This window comes from Beta vulgaris, chromosome 7 (genome assembly GCF_026745355.1).
Source record: "Beta vulgaris subsp. vulgaris cultivar EL10 chromosome 7, EL10.2, whole genome shotgun sequence".
Taxonomy (NCBI): Eukaryota; Viridiplantae; Streptophyta; class Magnoliopsida; order Caryophyllales; family Amaranthaceae; genus Beta; species Beta vulgaris.
In genome coordinates this window covers 39,629,903-39,645,077 of record NC_079208.1, presented here as the reverse complement: position 1 = coordinate 39,645,077, position 15,175 = coordinate 39,629,903, and positions in this window count along the sequence as shown.

The window sequence follows — 15,175 nt, the reverse complement described above, 5'->3', positions numbered from 1 at the left end:
AAATTAAGTGATGGTTTCAAGGTACGAATTTGAACAATTAATATTGTATCTTATAATTCATATAAGAAGGGGAATGAAAATTTTAGCCCCGTGAAATATATCATTGTTGTCCTTGAATATCATCTTTTGCACGCTCTTATAATTGTAATGGAAATATATATAGTAACCTTTAAACAATATGAATAATGTGGGAGAATATTGAGAAACAAAGTATTGCAAATTTAGAGGTTGTAGGGAGCTACGTCCTCGTGGAACCGTTCCTACATCCTTGAAAGACATTGGATAAGGCTTGGAGTCTTGGAGAGTAACTAGAAAATATAAAACTATTTTTCACAATATATGGATGATTAGGATCGGAGTTGCCAATTCTTTTTTTTTGGGACATTTGCGGATACAGAAAATTAACTATTAAAACTAGAACAATTAAGAACACATTGTTGAGCTATGTTGTGGGCAGTGGAGACTTGTTAGCGGCTAACATTGAGGACACCACACCAAGGGAAGATGGCAGCAACAGAGTGGATACATTGGATTGTCCATTGTAGATTAATGTGTGTTGTATTTTTGTGTTGTAGAGCATGGACCAGGTTAACACAATCAGTTAACACTTTGACACAAGTGATATTTCGAGCATTAACCCATTGTAGTGCCTTAAGGCATGCCAAGGCTTAAGCATGTAGGGCTGAAGTAGCCAAGCCATAATCTCCTCTACGTTGCATGTATGAACCACATCCACCATCTGAAGCGCCCAACCCATACCCATTCTACCAGAATCTTTCTTCCAAGCTCCATCAATAACTACGATTTGTCGATTGGAAGAGGTAGTTGTTTGTCCCAAGTTGGCCATAAGAAATCCCGACAACAAATCTTTAGGTGGGTGAAGAAACCCCAAAGTGTTGCAAACTCAGCCACTCAAGGTACCTTTGTTGTTGATGCTGCAATGGTCAAGAAGTTGTTGGATTCTAGAGAAATCAGGATTTGTATTCTTAAAAACACGTTCATTTTGGTGTAACCACATACTCCATATGATGATAATGAACTTGATGATATGTGCATTATCATGATTATCCTCACTGTTGAACTGTAGGATGTGTGTGATAATCCAATCTTGGAATGAAGTTGGATCATGGTGAATGAGATTAATAAAGGAAGGATTAGTTTGCCATGCAATAAAGGCCATAGTGCACTCATGAAATAAATGTTTGGACGCTTCCATGGTGGTAGGACATAGATCACAGTTTGTGATTGATAAAATAGCACGCTTGTGTAATTGCTCTTACGTAGCAATCCTATCATAGAGCAATTTCCAAATAAAAAACTTCCACTTAGGCAAAATAGGGAGATGCCATAAAATTATGCAAACAACTGGAGTTTAGTGCATGTAAGGTGAGGAGTTTCATTGAGAGCTATGAATGCATAGGCAGACTTGGAACTGAAATAACCAGAAGCAAGCCCTTTCCAATACATGAAATTAGGGTGAACATAATGAGGTTCAGACTTAATAGTAAATTGCGCATCCTTAAGTGAGAAGAACTTTCTAAATTGAGCCACTTTCCAAAGTGGTTGACAAGGATCAATGAAGTCACTCACCCTGGAGTTGCTAATTAAGGCCAGAGCGAGGTTTTTGCTTGCAATAGGAATACCACCTTTGAGCCAAGATTGTGCAATGTTCTGATTGAACATCCATTTCCCACTTTCCACGCATAATTTTAAAACAACTTGTTTTCAACTACTTGTAAGCTTTTGAAACCCCACAATCTACCAGCAGTTCTGTTCGGGCACCATGAGCCAGTTGTTAAGCTTAAAGTTCTATATGCAGTGTAAGCTTCAGTCAACAAGGAGGAAGCGTGTTGATAAATTCTCGACACTTAAGACATAAGGCAAACTTAATTTACATGTTGAATTGAGCAGATTCCTAAGCCTCCCAAGCCATTAGGAAGAGTAGTTATCTCCTTTTTACCCAACTAATGCCTTTCTTACCATTTGACGCCCATAGAAAAGCACAGATAAAGGTATCTAGTTTGTTGCAAATTGTCACATGCAAAAGGAAGGTAGAAAACACATGACGAATCATTGCAGTAAGAACAATATATATCAAAATTAGTTTTAAAGGTTGGAAGGATATAATACACTCCAAGCTAAGCTAAGATTTTCTTTGCAATTTTATCAACAAGAGGCATAAAGTGCCTAGTTTTGGAAGCTTGCAGCTCCATTGGAATACCTAGATGATGCCCAATTGACAAGGCAATATTCATTCTCAAACTTTTTGTGAGGTATGTTTTAACAAAATAGGTGTATTAGGACTAAACTTTATAAGCGATTTTTGAAAATTAATTTGTTGGCTTGAAATGTAACAAAACCTAGCTGTAAGAGAGTTTGAATTTTCACAAGCCTGATGAGAAGCATTGAAAAATAGCAGACCATCATCAGCCAAAAACAAGTGTGAAATCTTTGGACCTCTTCTAGCAACACTAATACCTTTAAACAACTTTAAATTCTCACCAAACAAAAGCATTCGAGAAAAGATGTCCAAAGATAAATAGATAGGGAGAGAGAGGGTCACCTTGTCGGAGGCCACATTTTGAATAAATTACCTCAGATATAGTCTCATTAACAAGTACCTTGTACGAAGCTATGGAAATGCATTGATTATCCATTGTAGCCAGCTAGCGGGAAATCCGTAAGCACGGAGCACCTAGATAATCAAATTCCAATGCACACGATCATACGCCTTGCTCATACCAATATTAGTAACAACCATCAAGGTAGGACCAGTTTTCTTGGAATTAATGACATGTAAAAGTTCATGGGACAGCATGGTATTATCCAACATACTACGCTCTGGAATAAAAGCATGTTGATAGGGAGTGATAATATTAGGGAGCACTTGTTTCATCCTTAGAACCATGCACTTTGTAGTACACTTGTACAATGTATTACAAAAACTTATTGGTCTTAGATGCGAAGCTTTAGTTGGACAATCAATCTTGTGAAGCATGATAAGGATTGTGTTATTCCATTCTTTGAGAATGAACCCAGAAGTGAAAAAATCTTGTATGCTCTTGACAACATGTTCTTTCACTAGATCCTAATATTTCTTAAATAATTCATAAGAGAACCCATCTGGTCCTGAGGACTTAGACCCATCTATGGAGAACATTGCCTTCATAATTTCATCCTAAAAAACGGTTGAGCTAATAAATTTTGGGCTTTCATGCTCGTGGGGGTAATATCCAGCTCTCAAAGGACCGCCATTGTCGTTTCTTCACTTAAGTCATCAGAAGGCTGATTTTGCAAAATACCTTGCATATGTTCTTTTACATTTTCTGTAATTTAACTTGGTTGAATGAGCCATTCTCCAGAATTATTTTTTAGCAAGAGAATAGTATTTCTTCGCTTGACTCTCTAAACCTTATAATACATAAGATGGGAGGGACTATCCCCCAGACACATCCAAGCATGTTTCATGCGTTGTTTCGAGTACACATATCTAAGCTCCATAGGGGTAGACATTTGTTGGATAGATTGGATGTATGTATTTGTTGTGTTCTCATCAGTAACCTGGCGTCCAAACTGAGATAAATCCACACATATAGATTTCCAATACAAGCCCTTGTATTTTTTATGACCAATACACCATGATTGTAACTCATCTCTTGAACTTCTAAGCTTACATGACAAGAAAAATATTAAGGATCTATTATAGGTTGGTGTCCAATAATTGTGAATGAAAGTTACTACGTCATGCATTGCTAAACATCAATTCTCGATTTGGTAAGGCCGCCTATTTTTAACTTGAATATTGATACTGGTATATATTATGGATGTATGGTCCGACACCACAATTGGTTCATGATGTACATAATGATTAGGGTATTGATCCATCCAACTTACAGTAACATACGCATTATCTAAACGTTCCATAATCAAATTGTCAGCAAGTTTTTTATTGGACCAAGTAAAACGAGGGTCATAGAGCGGCAAATCTAGTAGGTTGGTGTCTAATCTCCAATCCATAAACACTTCCCAACCCCTAATTATAGGTGCCCCTCCTAGTTTATCCTCAAACCACTCTAATTGGTTAAAATCACCACACATAGGAAAATCATGAAGATAATGAGCCAAAACCAAACTTGAGGCCTAACCTCCACTCTAGGATCCCCATACACAAAACACACACTCCACATATTTCCATTAAGTTCAACTACATTAAAAAAGATAAAGTTACTAGATGAGACAACACCATTAATTTGAAAATTAGTCCAACCTAACACTAATAACCCACCCCCTAGAACCAACTGCATCCTCCCTACACACAAAATTAGGACGCAACCCATTTAGGACATTCATACTATGACTAACAGTAGTTTTAATTTCAGAAAGAAACATAAACATAGGATTATGGCAACGGTGTAACCAAAAAATATAAGGTTATGCAAGAGAGTTGTGATCCGAAAGACCTCTTACATTCCAAACAACCACTTTCATGATGCCGTGGGAAGTTGTGCAAGGCCAACTTCTAAACCAGATGGAGGAGAGATTGAGAGTACCACATAAAATTTCATTTCTATATCCTAAGTTGTATGCAGATGTGCTAGTTGACACTACAAGAAAATGTCACATTTACGACCAACTATAACGACCATACGCATTTCTGGTCGTAAAAAATAAGCAATTGCGACCAGATTCTTATAACGGTTGTAAATAGTTGAAATTATTTACGACCGGACGCAAATCTCATTGTGAAAGACAAAATCTGGTCGTAAAATGATTTTTTTGGCCGAAAAAAAGAGCGGAATAATTCGCGGTGTAGAATGAAGTTAAAATTGAAATCTAAAATCACTCAACCTATTCGTTTACCCAATACTCTCTCTTATCTACCCTTGCATTTTCTCCTTCACCCTCCACCATCAATTTCAACCCTAATTTTTTTCCTCAAAAAAAAAATGTATCCGATTCTTCACTTCAATTACATATCAATTGCCCTAAACTCAATCTCATATACACAAAATTCTAACTTATTCTTCTCACGACAAAAACAATTAGGGTTAGCTTTTCTCAAATCCAGTGAAACAACAAGTATTGAAGAAAATCGGTGGATTTGAAGATGAATTTTCCGAAAGTCGACTATCTGCAACAGATTTTAGAGAGAGAATAATATGGGATGAAATAGGACTTGAAATACGCCTGCGAAAGAAAGTAGATGGTGGATCTGGTAAAATTAATGTTCTCTGACTTCTCTCTGAAATCTTCTCTGTCTTCTTCAATCCATCCCTTCATATTCAAGTAATTTTCTTCTCCTTCCTTTCTTATCTTTTGATTTTAGTCATATATTATTAATTTGTTCACACTCTTTTTTATTGGTTGAAATATGTGGTGAAAGATATATTTTTTTGCTTGTGTTTCATTGTTTTCCACTTCTGATTTGGTGTGAGTTTGTGTTTCAAACTTCAAAGTGAAATTTGCTAGTTGATAAATCACTGTAATTTTAATTTGTTAATTATCATTTTCTTTTTGGCTGAATTACACAATGTATAATTAAATCTGGGCATTTGGGTAGGTAATTGTTGCCCTTATGTGTTCCGGTTGATCTACATTTCTTCTCTGTACTTGCAATGATAATTACGAAATTATGTCTTCTTCTATCTGAAAATTTTGTCTTCTGAAAATCTGGACAGAAGAAGATTCGAAGTCTAAGTTTTTATTAGGCAAAAAACGAGACTTTTATGGGTTGATGCAATTATAAACATCTAACATCGACGGGAATTCTTAATGAATGGAAGTAGATTATTATCAAGCTATATAGTTTCAAGGTGAAATTATTTAGTTGATAAGAAATACTTATCATTATTTTTTATATTATTTTTGTTTATACTTGTAGGTCCATGATAGTAGCAGACTAGCAGCAACAAGTTCGTGGATGAATGTGCAAGTCCAAGCAGCAAGGGAGTGAAGGGAAGAAGGGGCTAGGTGGGGATGCTACCAATATTTTTTAGTCATTGTATACCTTAAGCTAGAATTTTCATCGATGTTATTGTTCCTTGTAAAGACATATATATCTGTATACATTATAAATTATTACTTTTATGATAATTGGTACATTTCACAAACATATATTTTCGTTGGCAAACAAAAGTAAGTTCACAACAAGAATATGATCTCTAATGGGATTTGAGTAAATTTTTGATATAATTTCAACAAGAAATATCGTCACAATATAATAACAAAAAAATAAGTAATAAATAAGTAATTAATTACAACGAGTTTGTATAGTAGCAAGAAGAAATATGGTTGCAAATGCACGGAATATGGTTGTAAAAACATGGTTTCAATTTTTAGTGTTAAACATTTACGATGAGAAACTGGTCGTAAAAACATGTGAATTGCGATGAGAATGGAATCTGGTCGCAAAATTATGTTTACGAAGAGTCAGACAAACTGGTCGTAAAATTATTTACGACGAAGCCTTTTGCGACGAGTGACGACCACACGCGAATCTCGTCGTAAAAGGCTTTTTACGATGAGATTTTGCTTTTTTACGACTGAAAATCTGGTTGTAGATGACACTATTTTCTTGTAGTGTGAGTCATGAAAGCCATGCTTAAGTTTCTTCATGCCTTAGAATAAGCGACCCTTTTACCCCTGAACTTGGATGAGATTTCCTCTCCTGCCTCAACCCCTAAATCATCCGCCATTTGAAGATAGGTAAGTGACTTAGGTTGAAAACACAAATCCACCTCCATGCGCATCCACATGCTCAAACCCCCTTTTTGCTCCCATCCTTCCCGCTTCATTTTTTGACTCTTTGTAGTCCAATTCAGTCTCAATGTAACCTAGGTGCACATTAGGAATCAATAAATCCCCTACAGAACTGCTCCTAGCAAGGCCATGTTTTCTGAGGCGTTTCCTAGTCCATGTTGAAATTGAGTTGAGAAAGAGCTAATGCACCTAACTTGAAGGTGGTGACTGTGGAGAATTCGGAGGATAATTCTTTCTCATTTCTCCAGAAAGCGGTTGAATTACTGAAGTGAAATTGGAATCAGGTCCGTGACTAAAGGGGTGGACTCTTGATGCTTGGGATATACCATCATTGTAGCGTGTTTTTATTTCTTCTATGCAGTGTGACCGCGTATTATATTTGAGTACCCCATTGTTAAGGTTTTATTGAAAATTGTTTTGAAAAAAGTCGCCAACAATTCTTTTCAGGAAGAATCATAAACCTAATTGGATATGAGAAAACCGTAGGCACAAATTATACAATGTAGATTTCCCTGTCATGACTCCATAGATTGTCAAAGTGAACCAAAAAATGAGTTTGGGGGTGAGGGTACATATACGGTAATAATGAACCACATTGCCCATTGCTGGCCTGATGCCAAATTATAATCATATAATATTTTTATACACCCTAAAAATATTTAGTCTAAATTGGTTCACGAAACGCATAAAAAGACTATTTTTAGTGACATATTATTTAGGCAACCAATACTACAGGGAACCTAACAGGTTGTCCAAATTAATCTAAGTAATGTTAGAACAATTCTTTAGGTCTTGATTAGCAAAAATAATATATGGGTGATATAAATCATGCAGGACAATCATATAATATGCATATAACGATCAGGCATGCATATAATAATATATAAATACAAATAAAAAAGAAGGAAGGATTAAAATATACAGTAGGACAATTTTATATTAAAAATCTACATCATGAAAGAAATAGTTAGTAACTTCAATATAAAAAAAAAAGGAAAAATTGACAATAGAGGTCTGAATTTTGGGTGATAATTTTTAAAAGGTCTGAACTATTGATTAACTTATGTAGGTCCCAACTTTAGGGGGTCTTAACTTTTAGCGGGCCTTAGTGACTTAAATCTGGCTTAATAGGTCATCACTTGTAAAACTTGGATCACATCAGAAGGGTTAATTGAGGGAGGGATGTAGGAACTAGGTGAGATTTAAAAAAAAATCATCAGTTTTAAGTCGTCGAGGCCCGCTAAAAGTTAAGACCCCCTAAAGTTGGGACCTACACAGGTTAATCAATAGTTCAGACCTTTTAAAAATTATCACCCAAAGTTCAGACATCTATTGTCAATTTTTCCTTAAACAAAATAGAGAATTTATTCAAGGATCATCAGGATTATACCTAAGCGGTTTAGATTGAAGAACACAACGATATTTAGGAGGAACGATCGTGGAACTAGGAACGTAGTATGATTAGGAATTGGTTGATGGTATTGAACGTATTTGAGTGTTTGAGTGTTTTGAGAGTCAAAGTGTATTCGTAAGGATTTTTGTATTCGTAAAATAATAATGAAAAGTCGTGTTTGATTCGAGAAATCAGGAGTATTTATAGGCGAAGAGAGGCAAGCGCCTTACGTAAGCCCTGCGCCAGGTGCAGTCCTATGTTGTAACACCCTCCAAATTTAAATAAGTGTAATGTCAAATAAATATAGTTTTAAGAAAATCCTTTATTCAAACTTGGAGGATATTACCGCCCATTCACTCTCTAAGAGTAAACGAAAGGCAAACAAAAGATAAGTTAACCCAATTATCTTAAAATAGAAATATCATTACAACCAAAGTTAGATAAAATCTAAAATAGTAACTCCAAGATAGAAAAACTAAATAAGGTCGTCTAGGTGAATTATCTAAGCCTCCTCACACGAGATCCCATCACCAAGTCCAACCTGCAAAGTAATAGAAAGAAGACAACAAGAGAGAAAAATCAGAAAAAACTGAGTAATTCGACTCCATCCCGTAAAAATAATAATTTTAAAATAAATTTTGATTTTAGAAATGGAATAAAGTGCTCCAACAAATTCAATATTCATGTTTGGATTTTCAAACGTTTGTATTACTAACTCCAGATACAAGTCACATAATCATAACATTCATTCACACAACTAAAAACAACAATTTTAAATTAAGAGAGGGAAATGTGAACGCCAGTGGGCCGGGACTAATCCCTATTATCCGCCTACTTCAACAAGAGGTCGTCACCCTAATATAACCATGGCCAAATCATAGAGTCCCTAATGTGCACACCTATTCTACTTGGATCACAACAATAAGAAGGAAGACAACAGTTTCGTATCATATATAATAATCAACCTATAGATAGTTATACCATCATATAGGGCAACCTGTTCAACACCCTTTCGGGCTTCCTTACCCTCCTTAGTTTTTATTAAAAGGTCATAATAAACACAAGTTCTCAAGTTGATAACCATACAATTCCACACGTTCTTTTAACATAAAACATACTCTAGTCATAAAGGTTTTCTACAAGAATATTCGGATACTAATACTTTAGTTTCAAAAGAAATCACATGATTATAACAGATTTACACTATTACCAAATTATGATAACATACTCCAATTCATAATATTATGAGAATCATACTTTTATAATAGTGATTACTAACTAAGAAATTCATAATATTAGTCTATAATAAATTATTTGTTACATACATAACCACATAATCATATAATCACACAGATAGCCGTTTTGCAACGGGAAATAGGGTACGATGAACATTGAAATTACCTCGAGTAGCGCAGATACGAATAATAAAGTCACCCCTAGAAAGCTCCTTCTACAAAATCTCCGTCTACAATAGTAAGTAAATGGACTAAATTAGTTCCCTATATATAATACCCGACGTAATTAAAATTTGTTAAATTAAAGGGAGTAGCTACTATACGCTAAAATTTTAGAAGGATCAAGTACTAAAAGTAGTATAAGAGTTTAGTTTAAAAAAAACTATAGAAGAAAATGATAAATAATAATAAATAAATAAAATAAAAAGAAAGTCTGCAAAAGAGACAAAAGAAACTTATCAACTTCTTAGGCCTTGTTTGGTTGACAAAACAAATCATGGGAAGTGCAAATTCCTAGGAAGTAGAAGTATATGAAGTTGTTTGGTTGGCAAAATCATGGGAATTTGCACTTCCTAGGAAGTTCTACTTCCTCCAAAATGGAGGAAGTTACTTACCTAGGTCCCCCTAGGTAAGTAGAACTTCCCATGGAAAGTTCTACTTCCCATTATCAACCAAACACAATTTTACACTTCCTAGGAATTTCAAATACATGGAAAAAATAACTTCCTAGGAAGTATGACTTCCTATATCCAATCAAACAAGGCCTTAGTTGTCAAGTTTCACGTGATAAAACAAGAAATGGGTTTGAAAAAGAAAAGCAAAACAATTAAGAAATGTTACAAATAGTAAAAGGAGAATAAAAATGAAAGAAAAAAAAAGAAAAAGAAAAAAAAATACAATTACAACTCATGAAACGTGGGAGATTTTAAAAAGTAAAACAAGGAAGTTGCAAAGAGAAAAAAAAAATAAAGAAAACCTCTCTGGTTCTACAAAACTAGTTTCATTTTGAAGAAACCAAAACAAAGACCAGAGGAGAGAGAAAGAGGAAAGAAGGTAAAGTTGAAGAAAGAGAGAAGACAGGAGGTGGTCGGCCGGCCAGTCAACCGCGGCGGTACGACAACCCTTTTTTTTTTTCTTCTTCTCTGATTTTGTTTAACAGAACATGGTGTTTCATAAATGGGTTTCTCACCTACTAAATTTTGAAGCGAAGATTGTGCTTGAAAGAGGTGTAGAAGTTCGGTATTTATAGTCTTAGAAGAGGGAGAGAGGAATATTTCAAGAAGGAAGGAAAGATTTGATTGAAACAAAGGAGGAAGGTTAGAAATTGATTGAGAGAAAATTTTGGGTGATAATTGATTGAGAAATCCATTTGACAGATTTGCTTGATAAAACTGACGAAATTTTGGAAACAATTTCTCCGTGAGATATTTGCTTCAAAATAGAATTTTTTTTTTTATATAAATATTATTATTATTTTCGAAATTTAGATTTCCAAAAATAAAATAATTCAAGTATATATATATACACACACACACACACAGTATACTAAGTAATAAATATCAAAATAATAATTATAATTTGGTATGGATAAAATCATGAATTTTGTAATTTGGAGAAAATAATTATTTAGGAGTTTTAAGAATTTCGGGATATTACATTCACTCCTCCTAAAAAGCAAAGTTCGTCCTCGAACTTAAATCGCTAAGACTCTCTAAGCTAGAAAACGAAAAGTTAGTATCACATCTTCCCTTCATTGAAGAAGTTTCGTCCTTGAAACTCTATTATACCTGAGGAAAAAGTTCGGATATCGGTTTCTCATGGCATCCTCAGCTTCCCAAGTGGCTTCCTCGGTTTTCTGATTCGACCATAATACCTTAACTAACCTCACAACTTTGCGTCGAGTATTTCGCGTTTTGGTATCTAAGATCTTAATGGGTCGATTCTCAAAGGTAAGGTTTTGATCTAATTCGACAGTTTTTGGTTGAAGGATATGGTTTGGGTCATGAACATATCTGCGAAGTTGAGACACATGGAAAACATTATGGACATTGGCTAATTCCGTAGGTAATGCTAACCTATAGGCCACCTCTCCGATTCGCTCCAAAATTCATAAGGGCCAATATATCGAGGGCTTAGCTTCCCTTTTCTCCCAAATCGCATTACACCTTTAGTTGGGGAGACCTTGAGTAAGGCTTTTTCTCCAATTTCGAACTCTAAGTCTTGCCTTTTTTATCTGCGTACGATTTTTGGCGATCTTGAGCTGCTTTCATGTGTTCTTGAATGAGTTTCACCTTTTTGGTAGTCTCTTCAATCATGTCGGGCCCCAAATTCAATGATTCATTCACATCACTCCAGCATATAGGGCTTCTGCATTTTTGTCCATACAAAGCTTCATAAGGTGCCATCTTTATACTTGAGTGATAACTATTATTATATGAGAATTCTATATACATCAAATGTTCATCCCATGATCCTCCAAAGTCCATCACACACGCCCGTAACATGTCTTCGAGTGTCTGAATAGTTCTTTCCATTTGTCCATCAGTAGCTGGATGAAATTTGTACTAAACTTGAGTATGGTTCCCACAGCTTCTTGAAGCTTCTGCCAGAATTTGGATAAGAATCGAGAATCCCTATCAGAAACAATATCCTTGGGTACACCATGCAATCTTACTACCTCCTTGAAATAAGCATCTGCTAGTTGTTGCATTGACCATGTGTCCTTCATTGCCACAAATCGCTGTTTTTGTCAAACGATCTACTATAACCCAAATGGCATTCTTTCCTGACTTAGTGTTTGGCAATCCCATAACAAAGTCCATAGAGATCGATTCCCATTTCCATCCTGGAACCGAAAAAGGTTGTAGCTTTCCACAAGGTTGCATGTGCTGAATCTTCACCTTTTGGCAAGTTAAGCATTTGGCTAAGAATCAATCACTTCTCGCTTCATTCTGGGCCACCAAAAGTGTTGTTTGAGGTCTTTATAAAGTTTGTCTCCGCCAGGGTGTATAGAGTAATGGGAATTATGAGCCTCTTTCAAGATCTTGTCCTTTAGGGTTTCATCATTAGGAACACACCATCTTCCCTTGTACTTTGCTATTCCTTTAGCATCCACCTCAAATTCAGGTGCTTGACCCTCCTCTTTCATCTTCCTCAACTTAATCAACCAATCATCGGTGCTCTGCTTTGCTTGAATTTCTTCGAAGAGATTAGGCTCAACAGTGACTGCATTTAATCTAGCTTCTACATAACCATGTTCAACCACTCTAAGTTTAACTTATGGAAGTCCTTGCATAACTCGTCGGCTAAGATCAATACATTCAATGTATGACTACTCTTCCTGCTTAGAGCATCTGCGACTTTGTTGCTTTGCCTTCGTGGTAGACAATGTCGAGATCATAATCATTGATGAGTTCAAGCCAACGCCTTTGTCTCATGTTAACTCCTTCTGAGTGTAGAGATATTTTAAACTCTTATGGTCTGTGTACATTGTGCACTTGACTCCATACAAATAATGTCTCCATATTTTGAGTGCAAACACAATTGCTCCTAACTCAAATCATGAGTAGGGTAATTTTGTTCATAAGGTTTCAGTTGCCTTGATGCGTACGCTACGACTTTTCCATGTTGCATTAGCACACACCCTAACCCATGCTTTGAGGCGTCACTGTACACCTCGAAGCCTTCTGTTCCACAGGGTAAGGTCAACACTGGTGCTGTTGTAAGTCGTTTCTTCAATTCTTGGAATGCTGACTCACATTGGTCGTCCCAATGAAATTTAGTGGTTTTCTTCATCAGGTTGGTTAGAGGTTGAGCAACCTTAGAGAAATCTCTAACGAATCTCCTATAGTACCCTGCAAGACCCAAGAAACTTCTAATTTCCGTAACACTTGTGGGTCTAGCCCAATCGGTCACTGCTTGTATCTTTGAGGGGTCAACAGCAACTCCGTCCTTTGAAATCACATGGCCTAAAAATGCGACCTTCTCTAACCAAAATTCACACTTTGAGAATTTGGCATACAATTTCTCTTGGCGAAGGATCTCCAAAATTATCCTCAAATGGGCCTCATGTTCTTCCTTATCTCTTGAGAAGACCAGAATGTCATCGATGAATATGACCACGCACTTATCTAAGTACTGCTTGAAGGTCCATTCATAAGGTCCATGAATGCAGCAGGCGCATTAGTGAGTCCAAATGGCATAACTGTGAACTCATAATGGCCATACCTTGTTCGGAAGGCTGTTTTGGGTATATCCTCATTCGCGATTCTTACTGATGATATCCAGAACGCAAGTCGATTTTTGAGAATACTGCAGCACCTTTTAACTGATCGAATAAATCCTCGATTCTAGGAAGTGGGTATCTTTCTTGACAGTGACGTTGTTAACTCCCTATAATCAATGCATAATCTTAGAGACCCATCCTTCTTCCTAACGAACAACACTGGGCTCCCAGGGTGAGACACTTGGTCTTATATATCCTTTCTCAAGAGTTCTTCTAATTGCACTTTCAATTCTCTTGTTTCTGCTGGGGCCATTCGATATGGTGCTTTAGAAATAGGGCCTGTTCCAGGAACTACGTCGATTTTGAAATCAACTTCTCTCTCTGGTGGCATCCCTGGAATCTCTTCTGGGAATACATCCGGGAATTCACAAACAACAGGAATTTGGGTATCTCCTCATCCTCCTTACTTATATCTTTCATGTGACATAGGTACACTGTGTAGCCTTTCCTAATGTAAGTTTGAAGGTTCAAAGCTGAGATAATCTTGATTCCAGGTGTAAAGACAACCCCTTGGTAAGATATCCTATTCCCTTTTGGTCCTTTAAGAGACACTTTTTGCTTATGACACTCAATCTTGGCCTTATATCTACTCAACCAGTCCATTCCTAAGATAACATCAAAGTCTTTCAGGGAAAACAAGATCAGATCAGCAGGTAGATCAGTTCCGCCTATGGTAATAGGAATGTCTTGAAAAAGGGTATTACATGCGACTGTGGTCCCGGTGGATATGACAATGTTAGCTAGACACGACGATGAAGGTTCTAAGGAAAACTTTTCCACAAAGGACTGAGAAATAAAAGAATGAAACGCTCCTGAGTCAAAGAGTAGGAAAGTAGGATTAGAGTTTACGAGAAAAGTACCCGTCACGACGTTACTATTGGTGTCTGCTTCAGTTCTGCTCATGACGTGAATTCTGCCATAAGTTGGACGTACACCATTTCCATTGATCTGGTTGTTGCTCTGGGTAGCATTTGGAGTGGCTTGATTACCATTGGTGTTTGGAACTTGAGGATTGGCAGTGCAATTATTGGTCTAGTATTGATTTCGATTGGTATTTCCATTGTTGGTGTTTCCCTTATTTTGTCCATTTTGGTCATTTGGCCTATTTGGACACTGATTGGCCTTATGTCCTGGTTCGCCGCACTGGAAACACTTAATTCGTTCACCCTGACATGTGAACCCTGGATGACTCTTATTGCACTTCTTACAGACAAACACCTTCTTATTATTGTCTCCGTGTCTCCTTTGACCTTGATTGTTGTTGTGAGAACTGTTATTGTTGTATAACGACCTCCCTGATGGTTACCCCCGCTATTATTTCCTCCATAGCGAGCCTTTTTCTCATAACCTTGAGTTGAGAGTTCCCACTTTGGTCCTTCCTCTTGATTCGTCCCAACACTTCCTCTTCTCGTTTCAAAATTCTCTCCATGTTGCAAGCTTTACCATAAGACTCCATAAAAGTGGGGGAGGTACTACCGCCTAGTCTCTTTTGAATTCTAAAAC